Source organism: Coregonus lavaretus, assembly GCF_964263955.1.
Source record: "Coregonus lavaretus genome assembly, chromosome: 12".
NCBI classification, from domain to species: Eukaryota; Metazoa; Chordata; class Actinopteri; order Salmoniformes; family Salmonidae; genus Coregonus; species Coregonus lavaretus.
The window spans coordinates 50,309,801-50,325,817 of NC_139999.1; the positions used below are offsets into that span (position 1 = coordinate 50,309,801).

A 16,017-nucleotide genomic window follows, 5' to 3' on the forward strand; every position below is an offset into this window, starting at 1 on the left:
CATTCGGTACATTTACAGTAGCCTCATATTACAGACAGCCTATATGTATCTCAAAATTGGACCACATGTTCCTCACCTGTTGAATTTTATTCCCTAATTAATATCAGCGTTGAAGACATCAATAAATTAGAAAACTAATCGCAAATTAATGTGTCAAATAGTAACTGCGGAGGTAGGCTACTTATTATTTGGTCTACTCTTGAATAGTCTGTACAATTTAAATGTATAATATGAACTTGCATTCTTCGTTTGCATGATATTGCGAGAATTGAGGCAGAGTTTAGCGCGTGTGAAATGTTACCACGCTTTTGCGTTTACCCACGTAGTTGATTATGCATTTATTGAAACAATCAACCCTCTCGCGTCATCTGGTTGCCCACCTCAAAACTCACTCAGTGCTGAATGTATGTTGTACTCACGAGTGTTTTTCTATACTCCCCAACAGATGGACCTATAGAATCTGGACGGACCTCAAATAGTGACAGGCAGACTGGAAATACGTTTTTCGACAGTGACAGGTAGGATTCCATATTTCACTAATATCAAGGTTGTCTGGACTCCAGGTGTAGTGTAACCTGAGGTAGTATCAGGTGCGTCTGTAAACTAATGAAGGCTAAATTGCCTGCTGTAAGGAGTGAGCTAACTGCATGGTGGTGTGGTTGTATTCTACACCATGTATTGTAGGCTAAACTTGCCCAAATTACTACAAAAGGTGATATAGATAATTGGTAATCGTGTAATTGTGCAACTAAAGCATAAGCTTGAACAGAATAGCCTTATTGTCAGTGAAGGTATTACATTTCTAAGAGGCTCAAATACTACCCATAACGTAATTGAAAAGTTTGATTATTTGATGTACTGTAGGCTACTGTAGTTTATGAGTATGGCTGATGTTGCGTAGCAATGGGTGAGAAGCTGTGTGTGTGTGTTTGTGTGTGCATGTGAGAATTGGAAAAACCTGGACACATGAGAGTAGCACACACACACACACACACACACACACACTAGACAGGATGAGGTCATAGTCCTAGTAATGTGAGGATATAGTTACGCAGTTTCACGTATGCAATGCCAGAGGAATCGACTCTACTCTCCCATTGTATAGCCTTTTAGATCTCTTTCTCTCCCTCTTGTTCTCCTCTTTCCCTCTTTCTCTCTATCCCTCTCAGATAACCAACTTAATTCACTGTGTGAGTGTACGTGCCTGTCTGCCCCGCATGCCTTTCTGCATGCCTGTGTGTGTGCATGCCTGCATAGATGCGCTAAAACATTTTTAGTATCACTTTACCTGAAAGTGTCATTAGCAGGGCTAGTCACAGCCTCAGGCCGACTCCAGTTGTTGTGACTTCCATTTGCTTAGTCATGCAAATGTTATAACAGTCACAGTGTAAAGGAGACTGTGATTGAGGGTTTAAGTGAAATGTTATAACCTTACCTTGGAGGTTTCTGTTAGGTGCCACTGCCATGTGTACAGGGTTTGAACTACACTTTTTCTCATGGGGTGGTATCACGATACTATGATACTACATTTTCCATAGCAAAAAGGAAAAGATGATGCAGACTAAGATCTTGGGGGTGGTTTCCTGGACACAGATTATGCCTAGTTCTGGATTTAAGAGCATGCTCGATGGAGAATCTCCATTCAAAAATCTTTTTAATCCAGGACTGGGTTTAATCTCAGTCTGGGACACCAGCCCATAGTCCTTTAGGCACTTGCTTTATGTAAAACGGACGTTAAGGAATTTAAAAAGGAGAACAACTTTCTGAGAGAAGCCTTACTAGACATACAAACTAGATCAATGAGAGAAAATCTAGTACTTACGGGTATCCAAGAAAAAGAAGGAGAGGTTGCCGAAAAAATGGTGAAGGACTTCTTTCTTACAGCGCTTCAAATCCCACTCGAGGCTGTCGATAAAATCCAACTCGAACGTGTACACCGTTTCGGACAAACAGGACAGAGATATGAGCGTCCAATCGTTGCCAAATTTGCTTTTTTTAAGGATAAAGTAATGGTTAAAAGCCTAGGTAAAAGACTTGCTGGCATGAAAATAGGCATGAATGATCAGTTTCCGAGGGAGATTGCAGAACGGCGCAAAGTTTTGTACCCAATCTTCAAGGAAAATAGATTAAAAGGGAAGCGTGTTGCTCTCGTTGTCGATAAACTGTGTATTGACAACCAAATATTCCGCAACACAAAGACTACTCCATGGCTATTCTGAAAGTTCTAATAGAGGAGCCGAATAATGTAACACCCAATACTAGCCATGGTAGGGATTGTAATAATAAAGAACATTTATAGTATGTATAGTATTTTATAAAGGGATAAGACGGTATTACAAGAAAAGATAACAAGCAAAATAATACATCTTCAAATACAACTAATTAGAACACAAGTACTCAATCAACATAGTGGAGGTAAAAACATAGCAAACAGAAGACATAGAAGGCACAGTATGTGGGAATGTGTGGATGTATTGTGATGGAAGGTGTGGTGTGCGTTTTTGTGTTTGAAAAAGTGTGGCATTAAGTGAGTGAGAAAGGAAATGGTTGCATATCCCAGAACCAACGTGTGTCTGTGAGCAGGGGTTGTGAGAGAGAGCTTTCAATTTTGTGCAGATGAGGGATATACATTTAAAAATATAATCAATTTTTTTATTGTCCTATCATGATGGAACGATCCCCAACCCTATTCCTAGACACCAACCTGAGCGACCCATACACCAAAGAGAAGTCCCCATCTGTGTTATATATATATGGCAAATAGAAATCCAATATGGATGGTATTAAGAGATAGATGGGTGGTGTTGAATGAAGTTGAAGGATGGGACTAATAACAACTAACAATAACTAATAACAACAATATAACTAATGTAAAGCATACTGTGTCCATAATAAGTATATAGGTTATAGGTTGAGAGCTTTTGTGAAAGAGCACAGTTAGAAAGATATGGCATATACATAAACCGGATGGACATCATGAAAATAATCGGCAAGGTTGAGGGTAGAGGAAGTTCAGGAGTAAAAACAAACAAAATAGAATTATTGTAAAATTGGCTGTGTCCATAAAATGTATGTAGTATGTATAAGCTGGAAGTAGAGGCCTAAGCATTGTTGTTCACTAGTTTACTCCAATTAGGGAAGGGGTGGTGGGGGTTGGAAAGGAATAAAGGGAAATATATATATTTTTTAAAGGATATGTATATGTGTATGTATGTGTATTAATATGTATGTAAGTGTATGTATATATATATATATATATATATATATATGTATGTGTATATGTATGTATATATATATATATATATATATATTTGCGAGAGAGAAAAAAAACATATGGGGGATTGGAAGTGATGCAGACAATTACATTGATGGAAGTTACAATCTATCTGCAATATTAAAGCTGATCTACCCCCTAAAGTAAAAATAAATAAATAATAAAATAAATAAAACCAAACGCATATCTTGACTTGAAAGAGTTCCATTGTTGGATAGCCATAGCCAGCTAGTTAACATAGCATCCCTCTCTGTTTGAGCCGGGTGTTTGAGTAGGATAAATTAGCTAGCTGCATTCGATAGCTAAGTAAGTGAAAGTGAAAAAGAATACAACAAAATATAGCTATCTCTCTCTCGCTCTCTTGCTTCTCCTTTATTTTTAAATAAATACATTTGTTCAAAACTGTTAAACTATTGTCTTTCTCTCTCTTTGAGTCAATTGCTCACCAAATGTTATGCACTGTAGTGCTAGCTGGCTGTATCTTTTGCTTTCAGTACTAGATTCATTCTCTGATCCTTTGATTGGGTGGACAACATGTCAGTTCATGCTGCAAGAGCTCTGATAGGTTGGAGGATGTCCTTCGGAAGTTGTCATAATTGCTGTGTAAGTCTAAGTTAGGGGGTGATAACCACGAGCCTCCTAGGTTTTGTATTGAAGTCAATGTACCCAGAGTAGGACAGAAACTAGCTGTCCTCTGGCTACACCATGGTGCTACCCTACAGAGTGCTGCAGAAGCTACTATAGACATTCATTGCAAATCTGTGTGTTTTAATCAATTATTTGGTGACGTGAATATATTTAGTATAGTTTTATCTATACTAGGAGCATCTGAAAATGTCATGGTTATGTAGCTAGGATCACAGTGTGTGGACGTCTATTGGATAAATAGATTAGCAGGGTGAGTTGGATTGACCATTCAGTGGTTTGGATGACCATTGAGTTTTACGATTACCACTGAAGCATCTATTGTCATCATGCCGTACATCCTCTTTTATAAGGCTGTTTGTATGTCACTGTGGTTGTAAGCATTCACATTGGAATGGAATGTACACAGAGTGTTGGGATTGTGTGTGTGTGTGTGGGGGGGGGGGGGGGGGGGGCACAGAACTGTCATGAGGCATGATTTGGAGTTATATTGTGCTATACCAGTGTTATACCATATCTATTGTCAAGTTAGCACAGGCATCAAGTCAATCTCATGACGTTGTTATGAGCATCTCCTTCTGAGCATGTTACCTCCGTTTTTCACACTTTACACTTTTTTACAGTTGTTTTTCACAGCCCGAAACCTGGCTCTCGTGACCTGTCTCCTGAGAAGAAAAAAAAACTAAATCAAAAGCGTTAAAAAATTGTGGGTCTGTTTTAGCCATAGAGAAATGTTGGGCAGCATGCATAAGAACTGGTGCGATTGTGACTCTCTCTCTCTTACACATATCTTTCTCTTTCTCTCTTGCTCTCTCTTTCTCATCTCTCTCTCATGTCTCTTGCTCTCTCTTTCTCATCTCTCTCTCATGTCTCTCTCGTCTCTCAAATATGAGTCAGCGACACCTCACCTTAGCCCTGAAGGGATCGGCTTCGTGAAAGGACTTGATGCCCCCGTGACATTGACCTCTGACCTTTTGATTGATTGGCCAATGGAGCCATTGGGAAGGATGAAGTACAACATTAACAAAGAGAGAGAAAGAGTGAAAGAGAGATAAAGTGAAAGATAGAGTGAAAGAGAGAGAGAGTAAAAGAGAGGAAGACAGCTTGAAAGGAGAGTGAAAGACAGAGTGAGTGAATGTGAGAAAGAGCCTCTTTTGCACAAAGTGTCTTTTTGTGCCACTCAGTTTAATTGGTATAGTCAAATAAGAGGAAGTGTTACTTTTGCGGTGGCAAAGTTAGTTGTTACTTCATCATGATTGAAAATATCTGTAGTGAACTACTTTTTTTAAGTAACTTTAGTATTTGTGTTAAGGGTAGCTTTAGTGTAGCTTAACTTCTTCCAGTGTGAATAACAGTTGAAGTCGGAAGTTTACATGCACTTAGGTTGGAGTCATTAAACTCGTTTTTCAACCACTCCACAAATTTCTTGTTAACAAACTATAGTTTTGGCAAGTCGGTTAGGACATCTACTTTGTGCATGACACAAGTAATTTTTCCAACAATTGTTTACAGACAGATTATTTCACTTATAATTCACTGTATCACAATTCCAGTGGGTCAGAAGTTTACATACACTAAGTTGACTGTGCCTTTAAACAGCTTGGCAAATTCCAGAAAATGATGTCATGGCTTTAGAAGCTTCTGATACGCTAATTGACATCATTTGAGTCAATTGGAGGTGTACCTGTGGATTTATTTCAAGGCCTACCTTCAAACTCAGTGCCTCTTTGCTTGACATCATGTGAAAATCAAAAGTAATCAGCCAAGAGCGCAGATTTTTTTTTTGGACCTCCACAAGTATGGTTCATCCGTGGGAGCAATTTCCAAACGCCTGAAGGTACCACGTTCATCTGTACAAACATTAGTACGCAAGTATAAACACCATGGGACCACGCAGCCGTCATACCGCTCAGGAAGGAGACGCCTTCTGTCTCCTAGAGATTAACGTACTTTGGTGCGAAAAGTGCAAATCAATCCCAGAACAACAGCAAAGGACCTTGTGAAGATGCTGGAGGAAACAGGTACAGAAATATCTATATCCACAGTAAAACAAGTCCTATATCGACATAACCAGAAAGGCCGCTCAGCAAGGAAGAAGCCACTGCTTCAAAACCACCATAAAAAAGCCAGACTACGGTTTGCAACTGCACATGGGGACAAAGATCGTACTCTTTGGAGAAATGTCCTCTGGTTTGATGAAACAAAAATAGAACTGTTTGGCCATAATGACCATCGTTATGTTTGGAGGAAAAAGGGGGAACACTTGCAAGCCGAAGAACACCATCTCAACCGTGAAGTACGGGGGTGGCAGCATTATGCTGTGGGGGTGCTTTGCTGCAGGAGGGACTGGTGCACTTCACAAAATAGATGGCATCATGAGGAAGGACAATTATGTGGATATATTGAAGCAACATCTCAAGACATCAGTCAGGAAGTTAAAGCTTGGTCTTGATAAATGCGTCTTCCAAATGGACAATGACCCCAAGCATACTTCCAAAGTTGTGGCAAAATGCCTTAAGGACAACAAAGTCAAGGTATTGGAGTGGCCATCACAAAGCCCTGACCTCAATCCTATAGAAAATGTGTGGGCAGAACTGAAAAAGCGTGTGCGAGCAAGGAGGCCTATAAACCTGACTCAGTTACACCAGCTCTGTCAGGAGGAATGGGCCAAAATTCACCCAACTTATTGTGGGAAGCTTGTGGAAGGCTACCCGAAACGTCTGACCCAAGTTAAACAATTTAAAGGCAATGCTACCAAATACTAATTGAGTGTATGTAAACTTCTGACCCACTGGGAATGTGATGAAATAAATAAAAGCTGAAATAAATCATTCTCTCTACTATTATTCTGACATTTCACATTCTTAAAATAAAGTGGTGATCCTAACTGACCTAATACAGGGAATTTGTACTAGGATTAAATGTCAGGAATTGTGAAAAACTTAGTATAAATGTATTTGTCTAAGGTGTATGTAAACTTCCGACTTCAACTGTAATTGGTAGCTTGGTAACTATATTTTCAGAGTAGCTTCCCCAACACTGGTCATTACCTAATGTTTTCATAGGAATGTTCCAGGGACGTGCAATAACTGTTTCCAAGAGACCATTCCCTTACTGTCAAACAGAACTTACCCAGAACGTGGTTACCATCTTCTCAGAATATTCTATATTAATTTTCTAGACACGTTTCATGGGCACTTTGCAAGAACATTCCTGTGTCCAGTTTTCTAAGGGTTAGGAGAATATTCCATCAACGTCCCATCAAACATACACAGAATATGGTTGCCATGTTTTCAGAATATAAGATATTCATGTTCTAGACACGTTTTATTAGAACGTTGCATGAACATTCATGTGTCCAGTTTTCTGTGGGTTAAGAGAATATTCCAACAATGTCCCACGAAACATTCACAGAACATGGTTGCCATGTTCTCAGAATATAAGAAATTAATGTTCTAGGCATGTTTCAGGAGAACGTTGCATTAACATTCATGTGTCCAGTTTTCTGTGGGTTAGGAGAATATTCCGTCAACACAAACATATGTGACTGTCTCAAACCACTGTTTTTGAAAAATAGTACCGGTAAGCTTCATAATGAAAAATTATCTAACAGGCGAAATGATGAACGCGATCTGTTTTATCTATTACTTAGTGCACAAGTTGAATGCAGGTATTTATTTAAAAACTAAAAATATTCAAATGTATTAAAACAATGTTATTGACAGTATTACATTGCATGGAAGAGCAATGCCAATTGCATGGTTTGTGTAAGTAAACATTCTCTTCCACACACACCCTCCATAGGACTCCATACGAGGCTGAACATATTGACAGGCACACACACGCCATACACATACACACACAAAGACACGAGTGTGTGCATGCAATTCGTGACACTATAAATACATTGACATGCATATATACCACACATGCACACACACACACACAAACACACACACACCATACACTCACAAAGAGACAAATGTGTGTAAGTGGCAAGTGGGTGATGCTATAAATATATATATATACACACACACACACACACACACACACACACACACACACACACATATATACACACATACACACACACTTGAACATATGCACACACTTGCTCTGCAGGAATGTTCACAGTGACACAAGTGTTAACCAACAGGTGACACTATAAATAAACTAGCACGCCTAGTTACCTACATATACTACTTCAACCCACACAAAGACATGCTGTGTGCCCGTAAAGAGACAAATGTGCCCTATTAATACATGGGCACACACACAGACATTCATAAGCACACTCGACTGACACACACAGGCATACATAGGCGTGGTTAGACACACACCCACACCCTCTCACTCACACACACACACACACACACACACACACACACACACACACACACACACACACACACACACACACATACATACACACAGTGAGGAAGGGGGATGGATTCTCCAGCTGCTTGGAAGCAGAGGGACAGAATGTCCCCAACAGCTGTGGATTCCTCCAGTAGTGAAGGAGAAAGATGGGAGGATGGAGGGAGGGAGAGATGGAGGGGTCCTAGGAAAGTGGCTGCTTGGGGTCAAGAAAAACAGCCATCACTTTGTCACCAACACTACGCCCTGTGGAAGGTGTTTTAATTGTCTCTTACCATTTTCACACTACCATGCCAAACAGTGCTGACTCTGATATTTACTGCTTGGTTCAGCTTAGTTTGGCTCAGTAGTATGAAAAGGCCTTCTGTGTTCCAACTAATTCTATCCAAATACCAAGTTAGACTCTTTTTATATCTGCAATTGGTCCTATACAGATGTACAGTAGGATCTTGATCACCCTGTTGCAGGAGAACTTGCAATGCAGGAAATGTAAAACTTGTAGTCTATTTGAGGTTTAAAAAGGCTTCTAAAGTCTGTAATTTCGACTTTGAAATTTCAGACTGTTGAAGCCTTTTTAAACCTCAAATAGACTACAAGATTTACATTTTGTGCATTGCAGGAAAGTTCTCCTGCAACAGGGTGATCAAGATCCTACTGTACATATGAACAATTTATCAACCCCCCCCTCCCCCAGTTGGTTGTACCCGCTGTAAATTCATGACTGGGGCACTGAGTAGGGGGCACTGTGGGGAAGGCAGCTGCTGGTCTGTATTAAAAACTGAGCCCTGGCAACCACAACCGCTCGATCCAAAATGGCCGCTCGATGATCCGAAATGGTCAGATAGGTGTAAGCAAAATGGTGATATGTTTACAACATATAATTTATTATACCCATTCATTCCCAACTCTTTCTTCTTCCTACTATTCTACCACCTTCTCAATGTCTAAAATAGTCAAGTTGTTCAATAAATCCCCAGTATATAAAAAAGGCTTATTGATGAGATTTTTTATATATTTTTTTACATTTAATATAAAGTTGCAGCATCACGGTGGTGGGTTAGATATTGCATCCTCAACCAGTGTACCACAATGGCACCCGTGCATTATACAATCTCTACCACAGACAATCTAGCCATGAACCAATCAGTGTGCAGAATATGTCTAAGGCCCAATGTTTGTACATTATACTATATGTGATGTAAAAAGAGAGGTCTACTTTCTTGGGGACCTGAATATTGACTGGTTTTCATCAAGCTGTCCACTCAAGAGGAAGCCTAAGCGTTACATCAACCTACCGGGGTGTTTACAAACTCTACAGGAACAAGATCATCCACATGTATTGATCACATTGTTCTAAAGCTGTATCTGTACCCATTGGATGCAGTGATCAGGAAAGCCAAAGTTCCAAAAGCTGGGCCTGAAATAGTATATATGAGCCCATACAAAAGATTTTGCTGTTACTTTTATGTGGATAATGTTACAAATATTTGTTGGTCTGATGTGATTAATAAGGAGCATCTAGATGCGGCACTTGATTAATTTATGAAATTGCTTCTTCCAATTATTGATAAACATGTACCTGTTAAGAAACTGACTGTTAGAACAGTTAAGGCTCCATATATTGACGAGGAATTGAAAAACTGTATGGTTGAAAGAGATGGGGCAAAAGGAGTGGCTAATAAGTCTGGCTGCACATCTGACTGGCTGACTAAATGCAAATTGAGAAATTATATGACTAAACTCAACAAAAAGAAGAAGAAACTGTATTATGAAGCCAAGATCAATGATATAAAGAATGATGGAAAAAATACTTTGGAATACTTTAAATGAAATTTTGGGCAGAAAGACAAATTCAACTCCATCTTTAATCGAATCGGATGACTTATTCATCACAAAACCATTTGATGTTGCCAATTATTATAATGATTATTTTACTTCATTGGCAAAGTGGGCAAACTTAGGCATGAAATGCCAGCAATGAACAGTGAGCCATCGTACTCATGCATAAAAAAAAACTAATAATGAAAGAAAAGCATTTCAAGTTTGAATTTTGAAAGTTAGTGTGGGAGAGGTGGAAAAAATATTATCGATCAATAATGACAAACCTCCTGGCATTGACAACTTAGATGGAAAGCTACTGAGGATGGTAGCTGAATCTATAGCCACTACTATCTGTCATATCTTTAATCTGATCCTTGAGGAAAGTCTTTGTCCTCAGACCTGGAGGGATGCCAAAGTTATTCCGCTACCGAAGAGTGGTAAAGCGATCTTTACTGGTTCTAACAGCAGACATATCAGCTTGCTGCCAGCTCTTAGCAAACTGTTGTAAAAAAAATGGTGTTTGACCAAATACAATGCTATTTCTCTGTAATCAAATTAACAACAGACTTTCAGCATGTTTATAGAGAAGGGCACTCCACATGTACTGCACTGACAGAAATTACTGATGATTGGTTGAAAGAAATTGATAATAAGAAGATTGTGGGAACTGTACTGTTCGATTTCAGTGCAGCCTTTAATATTATTGACCATAACCTGTTATTGAGAAAACGTATGTGTTATGGTTTTACAACCTCTGCCATATCGTAGATTCAGAGCTATCTATCTAATAGAACTCAGAGGGTTTTCTTTAATGGAAGCTTCTCTAATGTCAAACATGTAAAGTGTGGTGTACCACAGGGCAGCTCTCTAGGCCCTCTACTCTTTTCTATTTTTACCAATGACCTGCCACTGGCATTAAACAAAGCATGTGTGTCCATGTATGCTGATGATTCAACCATTTATGCATCAGCAACCACAGCTAATGAAGTCACTGAAACCCTTAGAGTTGCAGTCGTTTTGGAATGGGTGGCCAGTAATAACCTGGTCCTGAACATCTCTAAAACTAAGAGCATTGTATTTGGTACAAATCATTCCATAAGTTCTAGACCTCAGCTAAATCTGGTAATGAATGGTGTGGCCGTTGAACAAGTTGAGGAGACTAAATTACTTGGTATTACCTTAGATTGTAAACGGTCATGGTCAAAACATATAGATTCAATGGTTGTAAAGATGGGGAGAGGTCTGTCCGTAATAAATAGATGCTCTGCTTTTTTGACACCACACTCCAAAAAGCAAGTCCTGCAGGCTCTAGTTTTGTCTTATCTTGATTATTGTCCAGTCGTGTGGTCGAGTGCTGCAAGGAAAGACCTAGTTAAGCTGCAGCTGGCCCAGAACAGAGCAGCACGTCTTGCTTTTCATTGTAATCAGAGGGCTAATATAAATACTATGCATGCCAGTCTCTCTTGGCTAAGAGTTGAGGAGAGACTGACTGCATCACTTCTTCCTTTTATAAGAAACATTAATGTGTTGGAAATCCAAAATTGGAAATCCAAAATTGTTTGCATAGTCAACTTACACACAGCTCTGACACACACACTTACCCCACCAGACATGCCACCAGGGGTCTTTTCACAGTCCCCAAGCATACAGTATTGTATAGAGCCATTATTGCATGGAACTCCGTTCCATCTCCTATTTCTCAAATGAACAGCAAACCTGGTTTCGAAAAACAGTTAAAGCAACACCTCACGGCACAACGCCTCTCCGCTATTTGACATAGATAGTTTGTGTGTATGTATTGATATGTAGGCTACGTGTGGCTTTTTTAAATTGATGTAGTTCTGTCTATGAGCTGTTCTTGTCTATTATGTCATGTTTCATGTTTTGTGTGGACCCCAGGAAGAGTAGCTTCTGCTTTTGCAACAGCTAATGGGGATCCTAATAAAATAACAAAAATACCAGCCCTTTATGTATTGTGTGATTTACCTAGCAACTCCACTATGCTACTTTCAGTTCACCTTCACCTAACAATAAACAATATCTAGATTGTGAGGTTGAGTTGTTAAAAATAACAGGCATCTGTAACACACACACATACACATTCAACCAAAATAGCAGCATCTGCTTGCCTAAATGAACCAGAAGGATGTCAATGGTGCAGACTAACTTTAGCAACAGGATGTCACTGTTTCAGTTTCTCTGTGAGTGTGTGTGTGTGTGTGTGTATGCATGTCTTTGTCTGTGTGTGAGTTTGAGTATGTCTGTCTGTGCATGTTTGTGTGTGTGTCTGGGTGTGGTGGTAGGCTGTTGCAGCAGCATCCGAGAGAATAACAATGGTTGTGAAAGTGAAGATCTCAACAGAGACCAGAAGTTTGTCTCGTGTCTATTTTTAGCAACAGAAATACTGATGTGATAACTGTTAATCGTGTTAATATTATCATCGAGTTTCCCCTTATTTTTTAGACCTTATGATGAAGTCTTATGTGTACCATTTACCACACCAGGGAGAAAAACGATTTGGGTTTGCACGCAGGGTATGGAGGCACACAGGGTATGACCAAATTTGTGCTCCGTGCTTCAAATAGGACTAGGACCACATTTCACTGACTGAGAACTCTACTGTATGGGGTCGTAAAGGTAGCCTACACTTGAGGCACTTTATGAGTGATAGATATGTTTCCTATATGTGTCTCAAAAAGCACTTCATAACAATGCGGTTGTAAAGTGTCCTTAATCACTTCAAAGCAGTGCAATACAGGTATCCTTTACACAGACAGACAAGTTCTCCAAAAACTCAGAAGTTCTCAGATTTTCATATCTGTGTTCATATCTGTGGTTGGCATTTTCATGTTGCATGCTAAGTGTAGCATACATTACATAAAGTATACTGTCGATAGTTGGTGTAGTGTTTCTGAGCTACATCATGGCTGTGGTTCCATTGTAAGAACACAGCCGGTGGTTATGTGTTGTTCACTAGAGACTTCCTGATCATTTCCTATCAGGGCATAAATTAGGGCTGGGTGATATGGACAAAATGTCATAACACAATATTTTTCACATTTTTGACAGTATGATGGTATTTTATGTTTTTTAATAATAAATGTTCTAAATATGGTTTCTGAGTATCTCATGACCCTAGGGTGGCAACAAATAAATGATAGGTGATTTCAATGGGGCTTTCTCCATTTATACTGTTCAATTCAACTCCAAACAAAAATATTATTTTTGCATTTTCCTCAATTGCTGCATTTCCTGCACTTTTATTATAATTTCCACACTATGCCATGCAGAATGATTTGGGCAAAAAATCTAGGCCTAGTTAATTAGTGAACTGTTGGAATCATGGAAATATAATGATTATTCTAATTCTATAGTTGGAAGCACCTTGAATACATTGTTTGACATGACAATGAATGAATAAACTAGTGAGGTATTATTGACACGGTAGGAACCACAGTGTTGGTCAGTGTTTCCAAGTGACCCTAATAAGATGTTACATTACATGTTTTCTTATTTCATGTAGCTAGCTAGCTAACAAACATATTCATGCTTCGCCTGTTCCTCTCTGTTAAGATACCGTTTCACAAACATGCTTATCTAGGCCTAAACCAGTACTGGTACCAGGCAGTATTAGCTAACTAGCTATGTTTGCTCTAACTCTTAGCTGTCTAGCTAGCTTTCTAAATGTACTAACTAGCGATTAGCATTAGCGGCAAAATATATATATATTTTAGCAACACCTTGCTAAGAAAAGACAAACTAGCAAACAGTAGTTTGCAGACAGTGAGATACACAAACTAATTGTGTAATTATAGAACGCTTGTTGAAAGCAGCATTTCACCAACATTGGTGCATCCATCTGACCAGGCAGAGTGAAAGGCAAGAAATTGTTCAGTGACTCCGTGGTCGAGCAACTGCTCTCTCCTTGAGTGACAGGGGGCAGGGCTTGGCGTGGTTAGCGACATGCAGCAGCAGGAGAAGGAGCGAGATTACTCAAGTAACAAACGAGTAAACAATTAAAACGGACAGAGTTGCGTATCACATTTAACAAATCAAACATTGAAATACCGTTATAGAAGGTAAAGTAAAAACTCAAACCGGTCCGTGAATCAATACCGGTATATAGTAAAATACGGTATACCGCCCAGTCCTAGCATACATCAGTGGGGCTCACGCTTTGTTTATAGTCGTCTGCTGTGTGTGTGTGTGTGTGTCCCCAACCATTTCCTCTGAAAACACACATCTCTTTCTGCTGGTAATACACAGTGTTCTCATGCCTCTGGGTAATTCCTGTAGTAGCTGTTTTTGTTCTCAATCATGAAGAGAGATGGCAACGTTAATAGTTTTATCCATACTGAAGTACCACACTGGATCTTGTAGATAAAGTGCCTGCTTCTTCAAATACCCAATTCGAGATGGAAAACAAACATGTAGCCGTATACACATACATAAACACACACACTCACACATGCACACACTGATGTGAGTTCACAGAAATATCAATGTGTCTGGATGGAATAAGATCAGGTGATGCTGGTCACACCTGGGCATCCTCGTCCGGCATCCTTGTTGAGTCTTACCTCACTGACAGTAAGGCAGGGTGTATGTGACTTGGTATTTTATTAGGATCCCTATTAGCTGTTGCAAAAGCAGCAGCTACTCTTTCTGGGGTCCACACAAAAAATGAAACATGGCATAATACAGAACATTAATAGACAAGAACAGAACTATGTAGCCTACATATCAATACATACACACAAACTATCTAGGTCAAATAGGGGAGAGGCGTTGTGCCGTGAGGTGTTGCTTTATCTGTTTTTTTAAACCAGGTTTGCTGTTTATTTTAGCAATATGAGATAGAATGGAGTATGCATGCAATAATGGCTCTATATAATACTGTATGCTTTCTTGAATTTGTTCTGAATTTGGGGACTGTGAAAAGACCCCTGGTGGCATGTCTGGTGGGGTAAGTGTGTGTGTCATAGAGAGAGAAAGAGGGAGACATACACTCGAGATTCAGTACACTCAGTACACGCTTACCTCTTTAAATTTAAACCTGGAGCCTCTCTCGCTCTTTCGTTCTCTCTGACTGGCATGTCTGTAAAAACGCACATGCATGCAAACACACTTACAGACACAGAACCAAGGTTACCCACACTCAAGACACTCCACACCGTAGCTCTCATGGCTTTATTAGTTATTATGGCGATGTAAGGGTCTATTATACTAAAATGCACCCGTTATCCCAGAGGTACAATCTTACTGCACCACACCCCGTTCTAAAGAGTTCCCCAGATGTACTGGAGTCTGTTGTTTGGTGATGGGACTGTGTGTCATGCATATTTGACCTACAGTAATAAGTGTTTGGGTGTGTTTTCCTTCTGAAAGTACTGTCTGACTGAACGCTCTCGCAGACGTCTCGCTCTTAGTCATTTCTCTACTCAGGGCACATATTCATAAATTGTCTCAGAGTAGCAGTGCTGATCTTGGATCAGTTTTTCCTTTCCGATCATAATGAACACAATTACATTGACGATTACATACTGTTTTCCTGGAGTCATTTTGGACCAATGCTAATTGCTAAATAGGGTAACTCTTATACCCAGTGTTATAATGCACCATGGATCCTAATAGGTATTTATAAGTGTATTCATACATTATAAACAGGTGGCTCATAGAAAACGATATGGTAAAGAGTTTGTGTAAACCTACTGTTCACTACTACTGTCCTAATGAACTCCTACTGTTCACCAGGTCATAAATGGCAGAGTAAGTGTAATGAAGGTGACTCATAGACAGTGATACGGTAAAGAGTCATGGACATTGTGTAGCTAGCTATACAGATAGTTCACATTTGTTTTGACTGTGAGGACCTTAATCCTTACTTGTCCTAGTTGTCC

General features: G+C 39.5%; 1 protein-coding gene across 1 annotated transcript in view; it reads left to right on the plus strand.

Moving 5' to 3' along the window:
• Window positions 1-470: 470 nt before the first annotated feature.
• The window catches only part of LOC311137858 (histone deacetylase 7-like), a 72,499-nt gene continuing 56,952 nt past the window's right edge, over window positions 471-16,017 (plus strand). Inside the window, exon 1 of the mRNA XM_084172465.1 lies at window positions 471-518. The gene's annotated coding sequence lies outside the window, so the exon portion shown is untranslated. The remainder of the gene's footprint in view (window positions 519-16,017) is intronic.